A 14,033-nucleotide genomic window follows, 5' to 3' on the forward strand; every position below is an offset into this window, starting at 1 on the left:
GTACAGATATTAGTTAGAAATGTGCTCCTTGTACTAAAGTTGGCATGATCTGTGTTGGTTATGTAAAATAACTTGGTTGGTTATGAAAATAACTTCCTTTGGTAACTATTCCACAGTAGCAAACTAAATGGACCTTCTACTCTTAGGCTACTCTTAAACTTTGAGAAGAGAGGTGCCAATCGCTGATCCTATTGCTCTAATGACAAATAAAATGTGGAGCCTGGAGCTAATGGAGGCAAGCAAAGGACACAAAGAATATGTATCCATCTTCTCAAAAAATATACGCTGCAGCAAATAATCAAAGTGTTATATATCATTTGATTTCCAAGCTCCTCTTTTAAAATGCAAACACCCTCAGGACTTTGGGATTGGAGGGATGGTGGGTTAAATAATTTCTTGAGTTGGGCTTTGTCTTCTTTGACCAATTTTTTTTCTAGTGACCAGTTCCATTTGCATGTTCTTAGATAATCCATCATATTAACAGGTAAGAAAAAGATCACAGACAGCTCTCTAAAAGGAAATTCAATCACCATGATGCCCATGTCCATGGAACCTTCAATCATGTAAGCCCAACATAAATTTGTGTAATAGGTATGCTACTCTGAGCACACAGGGGAAATAGATGCTGTTCTGGAAGCTTTAGGTTAATCACTGAAAACCAACAAAGCCACCTTCCTATCAAGCCTAGTAAATAATTCGTTTCAACACTGAATAGAAGAGTATTTGATCTCCCAACACCATTTTGTGGTGCAGAATAGTACTGTATGCATAACAGTGCTTCTCAAACTTTAAGGTACATGCAGATTACCTGCTGATCTTGTTGGACTGTAGATTTTGATTCAGTAGGTCTGGGTAGGACCTAAGATTCCACATTTCCAACAGCTCTCAAATGCCGGTGCTGCTGGTGTGTGGACCACACTTGAGCCCCGAAGACAAATCCTAGGTTTGGGCACCAAGCAGAACTGTCCAAATTTCAACTACACAACTTAGGAGTTTTGTGGCCTTGGGGAAATCACTTAACTTTTCTGAGGCTTCATTATTTCATCTGTAAATAGAAATATGAATACTTATCTTGCAGAGTTAGTGAGAAAATTAAATATTATGTATTAAAGCCATTTGGCCAGAGCATGACACATAGTAGTGACTCAACACATGACAACAGGTAGCATTTAGGCTCAGTGGGCAGCATTACTATAAAAGACAGTCTTCTTGCTATAAATTTGCAGCTTGGTGTAGGAGATAGTTGTGAATTATTGTTTCAGTACACAGATAAGAGACATGTTATCATTGTTTTCCACTGGGGAGAAAACCTCAAGGTACTCATTTGCTTGTTAGGAATATTGACATACCCTTATGAGCTATTCTCAGCTTATATACATGTGCTTCTGTCTATAGAATCTTAATATTTTATGCATTTTAATAGTTGGCTTAACAGTAGGAAGGTCTATGTCAGAGAACAGTGAACATAAACTTAAAATGATGATCTAAAATTAATCCTAACATTCACCCAATAATTTTATGTCAAGTCTTTCTTATCTTTACACACACACACACACACACACACACACACACACACACACACACACACACACATATGTACAAAGCAAAAAGGGGCTAGTGTTGGGTTTTTTGTTTGTTGTTTGTTTGTTTTTAATTATATTGGAGAGGTTTGGAGATCCATACAGGATAGACAACTTGTTTATGGTCCTCCAGTGGGTTAGTAGCAAATAGAGGCCATGGTAGCTTGTACTCTATCAACTTGGTTCAGCTATGTGGCTAGACTTCCCTTTCCTGTGTGGCACAGGACAGTCTTCTGTGGGGCTCGAAGTGAAGCAGAAGCCATGTTTATTTATACTCAGAAGTGTACTTCTGCTCCATTTGGGTGTACCAGTTGACCCTTGAACACAGCAGGGACATTGACACACCTCCCATGTGGTCAAAAATCCACATATAATTTTTGACTCCCCCAAAACGTTACTAATAGCCTACTATTGATCAGAAGCATTACTGATAACATAAACCATTGGTTAACACATATTTTGTATGCCATGTGTATTATATACTGTATTCTTGCAGTAAAGGAAGCTAGATAAAAGAAAATGTTATTAAGAAACTCGTAAGGAAGAGAAAATACATTTACAGTTCTGTACTGTAAAAAAATTCCACGTGTAGGTGGACCCATGCACTTCAAACTCATGTTGTTCCAGGGTCAACTGTGTGTCTCTACCTGGTTTGTGAAGAGTCCAGTGTGGTTGCAGACCATGACTGAGACTGCACATCTGCCCCCACCTTGGTGTGAGGCAGCAGCCAGATCCACGGCTCTTCCAGCTCCAGCTACATTCCTGCTCAGGCTTCTGGGCGGTCTACATCCTGCCAGGTGCACATCAGCTTTGTGACAACGGGCACAAGTATCTTCTCCAGGTCATCACTGAAGTCAGAAGAATGAAGGCAGTGAGAGGCTGATATGGGTTTTATTTTTTTCATTTTTTCATTTTTTTTTAAGATTTGATTTATTTATTTGACAGAGAGAGACAGCCAGTGAGAGAGGGAACACAAGCAGGGGGAGTGCAAGAGGAAGAAGTAAGCTCCCAGCGGAGAAGCCTGATGTGGGGCTCGATCCCAGAACGCTGGGATCACGCCCTGAGCCGAAGGCAGATGCCTAAGGACTCTGCCACCCAGGCGCCCCTGATATGGGTTTTAGTTCATCCTTGCAGGTTCAAGTTTGTCCCTGCTCTCTCTCATTTCATGCCCTTTCTTTCCTGACTGGCTTCCCTACTGACATCAGGCCCAGCTCCGGATACGGAGGCTGCTCTGTATATAAGCTCTTTAATTAGCTCCCACAATTGTGTAAGACCAAATCCCTATAATAAATCCCATATGCTCTATCACTCCTACTGGTGTGCTGCTCTGATTGAACTCTGATGGAAATATCCAGATTTTTCCACCTTCCATAACTGTAATCATGGTTAACATTCTGTCAAATACCTTCCTATTTAGGCCTACAGACAAGGTAATCCAAAAAGAATTAAACGCTTGGTTTGCCTGGGTGGCTCAGTCAATTACGCGTCCACTCTTGGTTTCGGCTCAGGTCATAATCTCAGGGTAATGAGACTGAGCCCCACACTGGGCTCTGTGCTCAGCACAGTCTGTTTGTCCCTCTCTCTCTGCTCCTCCCCCCGATCGTGCGTGTGCTCTCTCTCTCTCTAAAAGAAAAAAAAAAAAAAGGAATTAAACATTTTTAAAATGTCACTCAATGTCAGATATCTGGAAATTCTCACAGCAAGGGTCCATATTCATTCATCTCTCAATTGCTCTAAAGCAATTTATAAAGGAATAGCTTCTGTTTTCCAATATCACAAACAGAAGGCAGGTACTTTTTTTTTAGAAGTTATTTTAAGCTGCAGAGAAGCCAAAAGAAAATATAATCACCTACAATCCCCATTCTAAGAGATAACCACTGTCAACATCAGGTATCTATCCCTTCTGGTATTTTATCAATGCATATAGTGTATAATATACCATGTGCCCTTTTAAAAAAAATAAAAATTGAATTACATCTATATAATATTTTTTCTTTAAAATATAGTATGGATGTTTTCTATATCATGAAATATTCATTGGAAGCATCATTTTTGGCTTTATCATATTCCAATATAATAAACTTCTATTACCTAATTGAGAATACCTAGGCTTTTTGCAGTTTTTATAGAATTCTAAGCCACATTATTATGGACATCCTTATAGTTAAATCTTTACACACATAAATAGTTATTTCCTTAGGCCAAATCCCTAGATATGGAATTGCTGAATCAAGGGACTGCAAAATGTTGTCTTCTGAAGCAAATTCTCTTACTTCCAACAACCAAGACCATGTCCTGCTCCTTCCTAAAAATTGTGTATTGCAATTAACTGGGCCAGTTTTTATGCTACTGGTGCCTTGAGTAAGTGATGTCTATGTTTCAGGATTTCCTTTAGTGCCCGAGCTTCGAAGAATGAAGAGGAAGACCAGATGAAGAGTGGTGGGCAGCAGTGCAAAGTGTACTGAGTGATAGTAGAAGGTTCCTGAAGAGGGAGGGGACCCGAGAGGGCTGCCGTTAGAGTTTCTAACTCTAGGGTTTTTATGAGATTGTTGGCGGGCTGTTTTAATCTGATTAACCCTCCATCGTCTGTCACCCAATCAGGTTTTTGTCCACATACTCCTCTACCTGTGTGGTAGCTGTCACGTGGGAAAGGGTGGCGAGCTTCTTTCGGGGTGGTGCAGACTAACAGGACGGGGTCTTTTTCCTTTTAAGGGTGATTTCCTCTTAGGATGGGGCACCCCTTGTCCCTGCCTGCCTTTCTTCTGACTATTCTCTATTATCTTTATCAGGAGGTAAAATTATTCTTTACAGGGCATTCCAAACGTGAAATAATGACTCAGAATTATGGAGGCAAAACAGACCAGCTCCACATTCCATTTGCTAATAATCCTATTCTGCACTCTTTTCATATTATAAATTTTGAGTCTCCAGGGCTTGCCTTTTTCTCTCAGCGCTAATGTAATTCTAGTGCTTAGCCCTGAGAACGCAGGCCCTTCTAGCAGTGGGTAAGAGACATCACAAGAAGAAAAGAAGAAAGCATCTTGTTTGTCTCCCACCCCTCTGGGTAAACGGATTGTTTTGCATAATAAAACTGTTCTTACAGGGGTGCTTGGGTGGCTCAGTTGGTTAAGCACCTGACTCTTGATTTTGGCTCAGATCACAATCTCAGGGCGCTAGGATCCAGGCCCATGGCAGGCTCCGCACTCAGCAGGGAATCTGCTTAAGGATTCTCTCTCCCTCTGCCCCTCCCCCTACTCATGAGTGCACATTCCCTCTCTCAAATAAATAAATCTAAAAAAAAAATAAAAAGCTGTTCTTACAGATGTGACTGGACTTCAGAAACTGTTACTGTGAAAGTAAACTTTTATATAAAAATGTATGTAATTCCAATGGGTTATCTTAATAATGTTTTGCCCTGACTATAATATTTAGCATTTAATTTTCTGGAAAGTTTAAATACATTGAGTTTTATTAATTAAGACAAAAGAGGATCATTGTCATGTCCTTATTTGCTCTAAGAGGTTAAAAAGAAGCAAAACTTAATAGTTCATATTTTAAAAGTGTTTGAGAATAGATTTTATAGAAGCAGGGAAGAATCAAAATGCGCTCTTTGTAGAGGCTACTTTTAAGCAGCAGGCTTGAGCAGTGGAAACCTGGGTAGGGTAACAGGGCCTGCAGTGACCACTAAGCTGAATGCAAACAGGTTCATTCCGTGACCCACCTCAAAATAGCCATAGGCCCTAGCTGACCAATGGGTTACTTACAACTGGGCATAGTTACCAAAAAAGTAAAATTCCATACGTTTCCATATCTCCTCACTCCCTCCCATAACTACAACCCCCCCCCTTTCTGGCAGATAGTCTCTTCTTTGCTGTCCTGCCCACTGCTCCCTTACAGTGTATTCAATATACTTCTACCTACTTGGTTCTGCCTTGGATGAATTCTTTCACTAACCATGCTACTGGCCTCCACCTGATTGGGTCACCCCACACTCCCCTGATCAAAGCCATTTCATAAGATTCAATGCCAAAACATGTTTTGTTAGATATTTTTTAACTAAAAAATGATTTGGGAAATTGTGTGAATATTGTTCGGATGGTCACAAAATTATGCTGCCATACTCAAGATCAAACAGAACAAGCATCTTGCAGGACCGGACAAGAGGGTCCTTGGCTTCACTGAGGGTGGAAATCCAACTCGAGTCAACAGGAAGTGAGAGCAGAGTTTACTGAACATACAGAGACAGCAGATATAGATGGAACTCCAAGAGACTTGGAAAAGAAAGGAGCATGAGTCTGATCTTTGTTCGGGGTATGGGGCTTTTTACTGAGGATTGTAGCCTGGTTTATGTGTCCTCTAAGGCATCTAGAAGCTGGTTAGAATAAAAACAGGGGCCCGAGTGTTACTCCTTAGGGACAGGGGGCCTTGGCATTGAGATGTCTAGCACCCGGTGGTCTTGAATACACGTATGATGGCTTTTGTCCAGGCATTCCCACCTGCCCTTCCTTAGATGTTATCTATTCTATAGAAATCATTAACTCCTTGTCCCTTACAAAGAGGACATACACTGTTTGCATGATGAGGCATGTGTAAAGTGAAGGTGCAGGTCCTAGCAAGAATAGAAGCAGGAAAAGGAGCAAAGAGCAGGTTTTTATGGAGTCTTTCTGTTTCCCGGTCTCATTATGACCTGGAATACTTACATGTCCAAAACTTATAGAATGTAGGGGCACCTGGGTGGCACAGCGGTTAAGCATCTGCCTTCGGCTCAGGGCGTGATCCCGGCGTTATGGGATCAAGCCCCACATCAGGCTCCTCCGCTGGGAGCCTTCTTCTTCCTCTCCCACTCCCCCTGCTGTGTTCCCTCTCTCGCTGGCTGTCTCTATCTCTGTCAAATAAATAAATAAAATATAAAAAAAAAAACTTATAGAATGTAAACAAAGTTGTACTTAGAGGGATATTTACAGCTTTAAATGTAAATATTAGAAAAGAGAAAGGTTGAAAATAAATGATCTAAGCTTCTATCTTAAAAAGAACAGCAAATAGATAAAAAGATAAGAAAAAATATAAAAGGGGAAATCAAAATAGAAAGCAGGCATGCAACAGAGATCAGTAAATTGATATCAATAAATCAACACATTTTTAGAAATTAATAATAAATTATAAACATTAGCAAAACTGGGCAAGAAAAAAAGAAAGAAAACACAAATGATCAATATCAGGAATGAAAAGAGAGACATTAACATAGATTCCACAGATATTAAAACAAGATAAGATACTATGTATAACTTCATGCAAATAAATTTGAAAACTTAGATGAAATGGAAAACCCCCCCAAAAAACCCAACCAACCAAAAGACAACTAACCAACTTACATAAAAGAAAATTAAAATTCTGAGTAGCCTTATGTATGTTTGAAAATTGAATCCATAAGTAATACATATTAATGCTTCTAGTAATAATGTTCTACATCAGTGGCTTTAAAACTGTTTTGACCAAAAAAAATAGGAAATACATTTTATATTGTGACCCACTGGGCATAGATGCGTGAGTGTATATGTATATGAAATAAAAGTTTTATGAAAATTCTTACTGTTGTTGAGGAGGAAGAATTTCCTCTGCCCTTCAAGACCCTTCTACCTGGACTAAGAATCAAGTTGACTTGACACAGATTAACAGGAAAAAGTCAAATTTAATAGTGCACACACCAGGAATCCACACAGACATGGAAATTCCAAAGACAATGAGGCAACATGACACTTACATGAGCTGAGGAGAGGGGTAGGGGTCTGAGGATACAAAGGGAGAAAGACCATTAGCAGGAAGGAGATGTTTGGAAAACACAGGGGCCCTGTTATGCAGGTAAGTTTCTTAGGTAAAGAAGAATCTCTATTGATAGCCTCTTCCTTGTACTAGCAGGCAGTAAATGGGGAGATAAAGAGCTTTTCCTGAATCTGCTGGGTTTTGATTGCTTTTAACTCAGAATAATGTTCATGCCAAAGTGACCCATCTTGGGGAAGCTGGCCCTAAGCCCTACAATCTTAATATGAGGGAACCACTCTGTTATTTCAATTCTCTTCTGTTCTTTTAAATGATGGTTCTGAAGCAGTAAATTGATTTTGTGGCCCACTAATAGGTTGCTATGTGCAGTTTGAAGAACAGTGCTTGCATATAGTAGTCACTATACAAATGTTTGCTATGATTACTATTATTATTCATCTATGGATCTCCAGCACTTGTGCAATACCTGGCACATAGTAAGCATCTCATAAATGTCTGTAAATGAGTTAATTTGGTTATTAGCGGTCTTTGAGAGAGTGGTCTCAATAGAGAGTTGGGAGTAGTACACCCTCTTTAGACATTCTTCTTCACTTTTACTAGGAGCTAGTGTATCACCGACATCCGTGTCTGCCTCTTATAACTAACAGCAAAAGAAATTTGCCAGGCACCAGAAAGAAGAGCTAGGGTATCACCGACATCCGTGTCTGCCTCTTATAACTAACAGCAAAAGAAATTTGCCAGGCACCAGAAAGAAGAGGAGGTTGTCATGTAGTCGTCATTGGCTGTGCTTGTACAAACTCACTCATGCAGGCAAGGCATCTGTTCACCCCATTGTCATCGCAGGTAAATTACTTTGGTGGCCCCAAATGTGGCTGATTTTAACTTGAATTTGGATTACCAATTTTCATTAACAAAGAAAAGACTTACCACCATGATGCAATATTGAAACTGGGTCTTTGGGTATACAAAGCAAGTCAATTCAAGGCAGAGGGAATTATCAAACCTCTCAAATCACAGAATTCCCAAAGCTAGGTAAGGTAATTGTAACCAACGCATACATTGCAATAGTCTATTCCAATGCCTTGAACTACTCTCTGCCAAAAACTTTGAACGATGGTAACAAAAATAAAGCATTTGTGTGGTGAATCTCCAACTTTCCACCTGATGTAGAATTTTTCTGATAACAATCCTAAAACAATTTTTAGTCATAAGACAGGAGTTTGTTACTTCTTGATACTTACGGTCTATTCATGCTTTATTATTAACACATCTTAATCTGAGAAGGATACATTTTTCCATGCTTTGTGAACTCAGTATTAGAAGTGAGGGCGAATTTTTCAAAGGGCCACCCTAGCACTATCTTACTTACCACACTGCCTTCTGAGCAGCATTGCCTGTTATGAAAAAAGATAATAGTAACTTTATTTTAACTGGCAGTTTCCTTATCATAAGTAAGAGACGTAAAAGTAGGTCCCATCTTGCCATGATTGAGAAGAAAATAGTAACTATATTTTCAACCAGCTGGATGGATAGCTAATTATGTAACTGGATGCCACATACACAAAAAATTTACTGACTTGTTTTTTTCTTCTCCTTATTTCTCCATATTATTTTCTTCTTAGATGAATGTTTCTGACATTTTTCCTTCCACACTTTGCTATTTTCGTTAAAGGACTTAAACCCAGATATAAATGTACATCCCCCATAACAACTCTGCACAGATTCAGATCTAGCTTTCACAGAATAACTGGCTATTAGAGCTGGAGGGGAACAGAGCAGTCACTCAAAATAACATATTGATTTCATATTAGAAAATTGGGGCTCACAAGTTAAGTGATTTACCAGACTCTACACAGAAGCGTGATTAGAAATCACATCTCCTAACTATTAGCTGAGCATTTTTCCACCTACCATTCTGTTCAACAGATAGATACAACGAAGCAACCACTATATGTGAGGGTATTTTTCTAAATCACTACACATTCACATTTTTCATTAACATTTTTATTGAGATATAATTCACATATCCTAAAATTCACCCATTTAAAATTCAATGGCTTTTTTTTTAAGATTTTATTTATTTATTTGAGAGATAGGGGGAGAGAGCACAAGCAGGGGGAGCAGCAGAAGCAGAGGGAGAAGCAGACTCCCCACTGAGCAGGGAGCCAGACACGGGACTTGATCCCAGGATCCTGGGATCATGACCTCAGCTGAAGACAGACACTTAACCGACTGAGCCACCCAGGTGCCCCATAAAATTCAATGGCTTTTAGTATGTTCACAGAGTTGTGCAGCAATCACCACAATCTAATTTCAGAAAATTTTCATCACCTGTATCTATTAATAGTCACTCCCAGTTCCTGACCTCTACTCCAGCCCCAGGAAACTACTATTTTACTTTTTGTCACCATAGACTTGCCTATTTTGGATATTTCATATAAATGGAGTCGTAGGATACGTGGTCCTTTGTATCTGGCTTCTTTCAATTAGCATGATGTTTTCAAGGTTCATCCATGTCACTCCTTTTTTTTTTCTAAGTCATATTCCACTGTATGGGTGTACCACATTTTGTTTATTCATTCATCATTTGATGGACCTTTGTTTCCACTCTTAGGCCATTATAAATAGTGATATGAACATTTACATACAAGTTTTTGTGTACACTTAAGTCTTCATTTCTCTCAGGTATACACTTTGGAATGAAATTACCAGATTATATGATAACCCTATGTCTAACATTTGAGGAACTGCCAAGTTTTCTGAAGCGACAGCACCATTTTATATTCTTATCAGCGATATATGAGTGTTGCATTTCTCCACAACTCTTTGTTTTAATCTTTTTTGATTTTAGCCATTCTAGTTGGTATAATGTGGTATCTCCTTCTGACTTTGATTTTCATTTCCCTACTGATTAATGATGTGGAGAACCTTTCATGTGCTTATTGGCCATTTGTTTATCTTCCTTGGATAGATGTCTAGTCAGATCCTTTGCCCATTTTTATTGAGTTTTTTGTCTTTTTGTTACGGAATTGTAGAAGTTCTGTATATATTCTAAATACTAGTCCCTTATCAGATACATGATTTGCAAAATTTTTCTCCCATTCTATGTATTGTCTTTTCACTTTCTTGATAGTGTTCATTAAAGCACAACATTTTCCAATTTTGATGAAATACAACTTAGCTCTTCTTTTTTTGACCTTGTGCTCTTGGTGTCACATCTAAGAAACCATTGTCTAACTCAAGGTTACAAAGATTTATGCCTATTTTTCTGCTTGTTTTTTGGTTTTAGCTCTTGCAGTTAGGTCTATGGTCCATTTTGAGCTATTTTTGAATGTTATGATGGAGGCGTTTAAATCCATTCTTTGCATATGGATACCCAGTCATCCTGACAGCATTGGTAGAAAAGAAAATTCTGTGTTCAGGGGCACCTGGGTGGCGCAGTCGTTAAGCGTCTGCCTTCAGCTCAGGGCATGATCCCAGCGTTCTGGGATCGAGCCCCACATCAGGCTCTTCCGCTGGGAGCCTGCTCCTTCCTCTCCCACTCCCCCTGCTTGTGTTCCCTCTCTTGCTGGCTGTCTCTGTCAGATAAATAAATAAAATCTTTAAAAAGAAAAAAAAAAGAAAGAAAATTCTGTGTTCATTAATTGTCTTAACAACTTTGTCATAAATCTATTGACCATAAATATGAGGGTTTATTTCTGGACTCTCAATTCTACTCCACTGATCTTTATGTCTCTTCTTACACTGGTACCACACACTCTTTATCACTGTAGCTTTGTAGTTAAGTTTTAAGATTGGGAAGTGATTCCTCTGACTTTGATCTTATTTTTCAAGATTTTTTGGCTACTCCGATTTTCTTGAATTTCCATGAGAATTTTAGGGTCACATTGGCAATTTTTGCAAAGAAGCCAGCTGGAATTTTGACGAAGATTGCAATGAATCTGTAGGTCAATTTGGAGAGTACTGCCATCTTAACAGTATTAAATCTTCTGATACATGAACATGGGATATCGCTACGCTTATTTAGGTCTCCTTTAACTCCTTTCAGAAACGTTCACAGTTTTCAGAGCTTAAGTTTTGTACCACTTTTGTTAAGTTTATCCCTAGGAATTATATTACGTTAGATGCTATTATAAATGGAATTGTTTTCTTAATTTAATTTTTGGATTGTTCATTGCTAGTCTATAAAAATACAATTGATTTGTGTAGGTTAGTCTTATATACTGTAACTCTGTTCAACTCATTTATTACTTCTAATAGTTTAGTGAAATCCTTAGGATTTTCTGTATGCAAGATCGGTCATCTAAAATAGAAACAGCTTTGCATATCCCTTTTCAATACAGATCCTTCTATGTCTTTTTCTTGCCTAACTGTCCTACCTAAAAGCTCCGGTAAAATGTTGAGTAGAAATAATAAAAGCAGACATCTTGTCTTGTTCCTGATCTCGGGGGGAAAACTTTCAGTCTTTCACCATCAAGTATGATGCTATCTGTGGGATTTTGTAGATGCCATTTATCAGGCTTAAGATGTTACCTTCTCTCCCTAATTTATTGCATGCATTTCTCAAACAGGAGTTGACTTTTGTCAAATGCTTTTTCTGCTTCTAGTTAGTCATGTGATTTGTCTTTATTCTATTGACATGGTGTATTACATTAACTCACTTTCAGATGTTAAAGTGATCTTGCATCCCTGATGTATATCCCACTTGGTCATGGTGTATAATCCTTTATATATGTTGCTGGATTCAGTTTGCTTGTATTTTGTTCAGGATTTGTGTGTCCATAGTTATAAGAGATATTTATCTGTAGTTTTCTTGTGATGCCTGTCTAGTTTTAGTATCAGGGTAATACTGGCTTCAGAGAAGGAGTTGAGATGTATTCCATCCTCTTCTATTTTTTGGAAGAAGTTATGAAGGATTGGCATTAATTCTTTAAATGTAGAATTCAACAGTAAAATCACCTGGGCTTGGATTTTTCTTTGTAGGAAGTTTTAAAACTACTAATTCAATCTTTTACTTGTCATAGGTCCATTCAGATTTTTTTCTTGAGTCAACTTTAGGTAGTTTGTGTCTCTTCAGGAATCTGTCCATTAAGTTATCTAATTTGTTGATCTATAATTGTTCAAGTATTCACTTATAATCCTTTATATTTCTGTAAGTTTGGTAGGTATGTTCCCCCTCTCATTCCTGATTTTAGTAATTTTATTCCTGTCTCTCTCTTTTTTTTTTTTTGGTCAGTCTAGAAAAAGGTGTATCAATTTTGTTGATCTTTTCAAAGAAACCAATTTCTTGTTTTGTTATTCTCTCCATTGTTTTTCTATTTTCTCTTTCATTTATTTTCACTTAAATATTTATTATTTCCTTCCTTATTCTTGCTTTGGGTTTAGTTTGCTGTTCTTTTGCTAGTTTCATAAGGTGAAATGTTAAATTTGAGATTTTTTCCTTTTTAATGTTCTCATTTAAAGTTATAAATTTCTGAGTACTGCTTTCAGTGTCTTCCATAAGTTTGGGTATGCTGTGCTTTTGTTTTCATCCATTTGAAAGTATTTTCTGATTTCTTCTTTGACCCATTGGTTATTGTGTTATTAATTTAATTTTGTATATTTCTCAAATTTCCTCCTATTATTGACTTCTAATTTAATTCCACTGTGGTTAGAGAGCTTTCTTTGTATAAATTCAACCCTTTTAAATGTATTGAGGATTATTTTATAGCTTAGCATACAGCATATGTATCCTGGACAATGTTCTGTGTATCCTTGAGACAAATGTGTATTCTGCTGTTATTGGGTGGAGTGTTTCATAGATGTCTATGAGGTCTGATGTTTGATGAGAAAAATGAGATACAGAAGGGATTAGTGGATTACTCAATGTCACAAACCTACCTGGTCACAGAGGTGGAAATACTAGGGTGAATCATGTGAAACTGCCATTCTTGAACATCAAAAACTAACAATTATCAGCAATTTCTTATTGCTCAACCTCACACAACTTAAGTCTCCTAACTTTCAGTCCAGTGTTCTTGTCACTTAGCTAGAATATTATATTGGGATAGGCTGTGCTACATAAGGCATATACCCTGAGCTATTCTTGGCTTATCACAATGAATACTGATTCTGTGCTCAACTTAGTCTATTCAGGTACTGCAAGTCTCCACCAAATGGTGACTCAGGGATCACAGCTGCTTCTATTTTGTGTGCCTGCCTTCCAGGGCACATGTTAGGGGAAGAAAACTTCAGGATCACCTGGTATGTTCTGAATGGTGAGCCCTACGGGTGGCTTAGATCATGTCTATGTACATCCCATTGGCCTAGTCACAAGGCCCAAACCTACTCTGTGCGGTCACCTTACTTCCAATATAATTTTCTATCCTTTAGCCAATTACATGCAGAATGTAGTCTAACCTGACAGTGGGGTGTGCCTTCCCATCTCAAGAGTCCAGCACCTCTCTGGCTTTCCTCATTTTAATTATATTTAAAATATATTTTCAACAATTCAAAATCTCGGTCTTAAAAATGCCTCAGAATTAAAATATGAAATAAATCTTCTTGGCGAACTTTTCCTAATGTGAAGCCCTATCACATTTAGAAGTTATTAACAAGCCAAAACAACCCCTCATAAAGACCATAATAAACTCATTGGAGGCTTTCTGAGGGCCAGAGCATGGACTCCAGCCTACT

General features: G+C 38.2%; 1 protein-coding gene across 4 annotated transcripts in view; it reads right to left on the reverse strand.

Moving 5' to 3' along the window:
* The window catches only part of NMS (neuromedin S), a 44,701-nt gene that overhangs the window by 26,058 nt on the left and 4,610 nt on the right, over nt 1-14,033 (reverse strand). For 2 of the 4 annotated variants that reach the window (XR_015725121.1, XM_045771823.2), the window contains exons 2-5: nt 8,728-8,752; nt 6,281-6,465; nt 2,228-2,428; nt 809-1,045 (exon numbers count right to left, since the gene is read on the reverse strand). The gene's annotated coding sequence lies outside the window, so the exon portion shown is untranslated. The remainder of the gene's footprint in view (nt 1-808; nt 1,046-2,227; nt 2,429-6,280; nt 6,466-8,727; nt 8,753-14,033) is intronic. The other 2 variants (XR_015725119.1, XR_015725120.1) reach the window with 2 other exon arrangements.

Source organism: Ursus americanus, chromosome 7 (assembly GCF_024610735.1).
Source record: "Ursus americanus isolate L20-20 chromosome 7, mUrsAme1.1.p, whole genome shotgun sequence".
NCBI lineage: Eukaryota > Metazoa > Chordata > Mammalia > Carnivora > Ursidae > Ursus > Ursus americanus.